Genomic DNA, 6,179 nt, shown 5'->3' with positions numbered 1-6,179 from the left:
TTTATTAATTTTAGAACTAATGCATACAGTTTATGTCCAGCACCATTTAGGTGTGGGTCTCTTTCTAAGTAAGGTAGGTGGGCATTGTATGATAAGCATTGAAATGATTTGGAGCACTACTTTTTCTTTCATGACTGCCTCTTTGTGTGTATTGGTGCATGAGGGCAGGAGTGTTCTTTGTGTGCACAGGATTGGAAAAGCTGAGACGTTCCTGATGGCAGATGTCGACTAGCTCCCCTGAAAAGGACCGAGTTGCATAGCCATATTGATATCTCTGCTGGTGGTCGAGAAGCACTGGGGGCTGGCACAGATCGGTGGTGGCAGGGTGGAGGACGGGGGTCGAGGAGGCGAAAGGGGTAAAGTAAAGAAAAAAATAAATAAAACATACCTTACCTCCTCACTGCTCCTTGTCATCCCTCGTCATAATCCCTCTGCTACTCAGGAACCTTTGAAGCACACCCTGGCTCCCCCTCACCAATTACAATGCTTCAATGCCTTAGTGGAGGAGCTATTCAGAAAAGGGGGTGGTGATGAACAGAGTGTCTGAATTAAGCAGACCACTCTTACCCAGTCCAAAGATCAGGGCTTGATCCATCACCGTTATTTATCTCACTGCACCATCCCAGCTCAGAACCTGGCTATATGCAAATCAGTCTGTACCTGGCCCAGTGCATCATGGGAACAGGGCAGACTAAACTACCAAGCCAATTCTTCACCAGAAAGGAGACAAGCTACCGGGGACCGGTTTCTGGCATTTCAGCCGTCTTCGGCCCGGCTTGCTTGAATCCTGATGGTGCAGTGAGAAAGGGACTCATGTCTGAGTATACCCTGCCACACCTATAGTGGCCAAAAACGATTCAGAAAAGGGGGTGGTGATGAACAGAGTGTCTGAATTAAGCAGACCACTCTTACCCAGTCCAAAGATCAGGGCTTGATCCATCACCGTTATTTATCTCACTGCACCATCCCAGCTCAGAACCTGGCTATATGCAAATCAGTCTGTCCCTGGCCCAGTGCATCATGGGAACAGGGCAGACTAAACTACCAAGCCAATTCTTCACCAGAAAGGAGACAAGCTACCGGGGACCGGTCTCTGGCAATTCAGCCGTCTTCGGCCCGGCTTGCTTGAATCCTGATGGTGCAGTGAGAAAGGGACTCATGTCTGAGTATACCCTGCCACACCTATAGTGGCCAAAAACGATTCAGAAAAGGGGGTGGTGGTGAACAGAGTGTCTGAATTAAGCAGACCACTCTTACCCAGTCCAAAGATCAGGGCTTGATCCATCACCGTTATTTATCTCACTGCACCATCCCAGCTCAGAACCTGCCTATATGCAAACCAGTCTGTCCCTGGCCCAGTGCATCATGGGAACAGGGCAGACTAAACTACCAAGCCAATTCTTCACCAGAAAGGAGACAAGCTACCGGGGACCGGTTTCTGGCATTTCAGCCGTCTTCGGCCCGGCTTGCTTGAATCCTGATGGTGCAGTGAGAAAGGGACTCATGTCTGAGTATACCCTGCCACACCTATAGTGGCCAAAAATGATTCAGAAAAGGGGGTGGTGGTGAACAGAGTGTCTGAATTAAGCAGACCACTCTTACCCAGTCCAAAGATCAGGGCTTGATCCATCACCGTTATTTATCTCACTGCACCATCCCAGCTCAGAACCTGGCTATATGCAAATCAGTCTGTCCCTGGCCCAGTGCATCATGGGAACAGGGCAGACTAAACTACCAAGCCAATTCTTCACCAGAAAGGAGACAAGCTACCGGGGACCGGTTTCTGGCATTTCAGCCGTCTTCGGCCCGGCTTGCTTGAATCCTGATGGTGCAGTGAGAAAGGGACTCATGTCTGAGTATACCCTGCCACACCTATAGTGGCCAAAAACGATTCAGAAAAGGGGGTGGTGATGAACAGAGTGTCTGAATTAAGCAGACCACTCTTACCCAGTCCAAAGATCAGGGCTTGATCCATCACCGTTATTTATCTCACTGCACCATCCCAGCTCAGAACCTGGCTATATGCAAATCAGTCTGTCCCTGGCCCAGTGCATCATGGGAACAGGGCAGACTAAACTACCAAGCCAATTCTTCACCAGAAAGGAGACAAGCTACCGGGGACCGGTTTCTGGCATTTCAGCCATCTTCGGCCCGGCTTGCTTGAATCCTGATGGTGCAGTGAGAAAGGGACTCATGTCTGAGTATACCCTGCCACACCTATAGTGGCCAAAAACGATTCAGAAAAGGGGGTGGTGATAAACAGAGTGTCTGAATTAAGCAGACCACTCTTACCCAGTCCAAAGATCAGGGCTTGATCCATCACCGTTATTTATCTCACTGCACCATCCCAGCTCAGAACCTGGCTATATGCAAATCAGTCTGTCTCTGGCCCAGTGCATCATGGGAACAGGGCGGACTAAACTACCAAGCCAATTCTTCACCAGAAAGGAGACAAGCTACCGGGGACCGGTTTCTGGCATTTCAGCCGTCTTCGGCCCAGCTTGCTTGAATCCTGATGGTGCAGTGAGAAAGGGACTCATGTCTGAGTATACCCTGCCACACCTATAGTGGCCAAAAACGATTCAGAAAAGGGGGTGGTGATGAACAGAGTGTCTGAATTAAGCAGACCACTCTTACCCAGTCCAAAGATCAGGGCTTGATCCATCACCATTATTTATCTCACTGCACCATCCCAGCTCAGAACCTGGCTATATGCAAATCAGTCTGTCCCTGGCCCAGTGCATCATGGGAACAGGGCAGACTAAACTACCAAGCCAATTCTTCACCAGAAAGGAGACAAGCTACCGGGGACCGGTTTCTGGCATTTCAGCCATCTTCGGCCCGGCTTGCTTGAATCCTGACGGTGCAGTGAGAAAGGGACTCATGTCTGAGTATACCCTGCCACACCTATAGTGGCCAAAAACGATTCAGAAAAGGGGGTGGTGATGAACAGAGTGTCTGAATTAAGCAGACCACCATAAGCGTGGAAGGGTATACTCAGATGTGAGTCCCTTGCTCATTGCACCATCAGGATTCAAGCAAGCCGGGCCGAAGACGGCTGTAATGCCAGAAACCGGTTCCCGGAAGCTTGTTTCCTTCCCAGTGAAAGAATTGGTTTTGTAGTTTGGTTTGCCCTGTTCCCATCATGCACTGGGACAGGAACAGACTAATTTGCATATAGCCAGGTTCTGAGCTGGGATGGTGCAGTGAGCTAAAAAACGGTGTTGGATCTAGCCCTGATCTCTTGACTGGGTGAGAGTATTCTGCTTAATTCAGAAACTCTGTCCATCACCCCCCCTTGTTGTTTAATTATTTTGTCCACCATAAGCGTGGAAGGGTAAACTCAGATGTGAGTCCCTTGCTCATTGCACCATCAGGATTCAAGCAAGCCGGGCCGAAGACGGCTGTAATGCCAGAAACCGGTCCCCGGAAGCTTGTTTCCTTCCCAGTGAAAGAATTGGCTTTGTAGTTTGGTTTGCCCTGTTCCCATCATGCACTGGGACAGGAACAGACTAATTTGCATATAGCCAGGTTCTGAGCTGGGATGGTGCAGTGAGCTAAAAAATGGTGTTGGATCTAGCCCTGATCTCTTGACTGGGTGAGAGTATTCTGCTTAATTCAGAAACTCTGTCCATCACCACCCCTTGTTGTTTAATTATTTTGTCCACCATAAGCGTGGAAGGGTATACTCAGATGTGAGTCCCTTGCTCATTGCACCATCAGGATTCAAGCAAGCCGGGCCGAAGACGGCTGTAATGCCAGAAACCGGTCCCCGGAAGCTTGTTTCCTTCCCAGTGAAAGAATTGGCTTTGTAGTTTGGTTTGCCCTGTTCCCATCATGCACTGGGACAGGAACAGACTAATTTGCATATAGCCAAGTTCTGAGCTGGGATGGTGCAGTGAGCTAAAAAACGGTGTTTGATCTAGCCCTGATCTCTTGACTGGGTGAGAGTATTCTGCTTAATTCAGAAACTCTGTCCATCACCACCCCTTGTTGTTTAATTATTTAGCGGAGGAGCTGCCACTGATTACAGGCTGCTGGTTTTTGTGATTCCAGCATGGAACCAGGTCCACTGAGGGTTCGGGAGCTCTGCAGTTGGTGACTGTTAGCCGATGGATGGGGTTGTTCATTAAGCACCTCTTGAATCTTCATGCTCATATGTTGTCTTCACTTTATTACACTGGCGACGATCACATGGGTGAGCAGAAAAGTGACGCGAGAAGAGAAGTGAAGCAACCCCAACATCAGGGATTATCGTGGAACCTGCTCACAGTTTAAAAGAATATTTAAATTACCTGGAAAGAGGAAATAAAGATCAGCAAGCCGGTCGCAGAGCGCCGAGGGAAGAAGGTCGTCGGAGGCACTGTGTGTGGTCCAGAGACGATTGTGGGCATTCTGGTGCTGGCAGAGCGATAGCGGAGATATGAATTAGATCGTGACATGCATGGGCCTATCTGCATGCCACGCCTCTTGAGAGACACCTGATTGCGCACAACTCTCCCTTGACTGGGTGAGAGTATTCTGCTTAATTCAGAAACTCTGTCCATCACCCCCCCTTGTTGTTTAATTATTTTGTCCACCATAAGCGTGGAAGGGTAAACTCAGATGTGAGTCCCTTGCTCATTGCACCATCAGGATTCAAGCAAGCCGGGCCGAAGACGGCTGTAATGCCAGAAACCGGTCCCCGGAAGCTTGTTTCCTTCCCAGTGAAAGAATTGGCTTTGTAGTTTGGTTTGCCCTGTTCCCATCATGCACTGGGACAGGAACAGACTAATTTGCATATAGCCAAGTTCTGAGCTGGGATGGTGCAGTGAGCTAAAAAACGGTGTTTGATCTAGCCCTGATCTCTTGACTGGGTGAGAGTATTCTGCTTAATTCAGAAACTCTGTCCATCACCACCCCTTGTTGTTTAATTATTTAGCGGAGGAGCTGCCACTGATTACAGGCTGCTGGTTTTTGTGATTCCAGCATGGAACCAGGTCCACTGAGGGTTCGGGAGCTCTGCAGTTGGTGACTGTTAGCCGATGGATGGGGTTGTTCATTAAGCACCTCTTGAATCTTCATGCTCATATGTTGTCTTCACTTTATTACACTGGCGACGATCACATGGGTGAGCAGAAAAGTGACGCGAGAAGAGAAGTGAAGCAACCCCAACATCAGGGATTATCGTGGAACCTGCTCACAGTTTAAAAGAATATTTAAATTACCTGGAAAGAGGAAATAAAGATCAGCAAGCCGGTCGCAGAGCGCCGAGGGAAGAAGGTCGTCGGAGGCACTGTGTGTGGTCCAGAGACGATTGTGGGCATTCTGGTGCTGGCAGAGCGATAGCGGAGATATGAATTAGATCGTGACATGCATGGGCCTATCTGCATGCCACGCCTCTTGAGAGACACCTGATTGCGCACAACTCTCCCTTGGAAAGAAGACCAAAAGCAGTTTAGGTCTTCTGGGAGAAAACAAGCTCTATAACCTTTGGAAAGAGAGCTAATGGTTCTTGGTGATGTCGTTAGCGGCCATTTTAAGGGTGTTTTATTCACCTCGGGAAAACAAGTCAATCATCTGCAGAAAGGGAGCCAATAGTTTGTATGATGTCAACGGCAGACATTTTAAAGACGGAAGTCTTTTGGAAAACTGAAAGTTTACAGGATTTGTGAGGAGAACCTACACAGAAAAGATTCATTTAGAAAAATTGGAACAACTGACAAGTCCTTGCTGTCGCAGTGACAAGCACATCAAATTCAAGCTTTTGATTTATTTGAACAACTGACAAGTGCTTGGTTTCGTGGTGAAAAGGACACCGAATTCACGGTTTTGCTTTAGTTGATCTTATTTGTTTGTGTCTGGCTTGTCGACTCTATCACATTTTGTGACCTGAGAATTTAGGAGCTATTTTATTCTGTCTATCTACATAACAACATTTATAATTTACAGGCTATTATAAAAGTGAATGTATTTAAATATATAATATTTCATTCCATTTAAAGTTAATACTAGTTGTTTGAGGTTAGTTTCTGTAGTAGGGAATTCAAGAACTAACAGGTACAAGATTTTAGTACAGAATCCGTGTAGTCAACTTTTATTTTAAAAAGATTATAAGAGCAAGTTTGAGAAATGAAAAATCTAACAGCACCCCCGTTTTTTTCTGTCTGGTCCAGGGGAGCCACCAGTTAAAAGGAAAA

The sequence above is a fragment of the Lissotriton vulgaris genome, chromosome 2_1 (genome assembly GCF_964263255.1).
Source record: "Lissotriton vulgaris chromosome 2_1, aLisVul1.2, whole genome shotgun sequence".
Lineage (NCBI taxonomy): Eukaryota > Metazoa > Chordata > Amphibia > Caudata > Salamandridae > Lissotriton > Lissotriton vulgaris.
Note: the sequence above shows the minus strand (reverse complement) of the source record.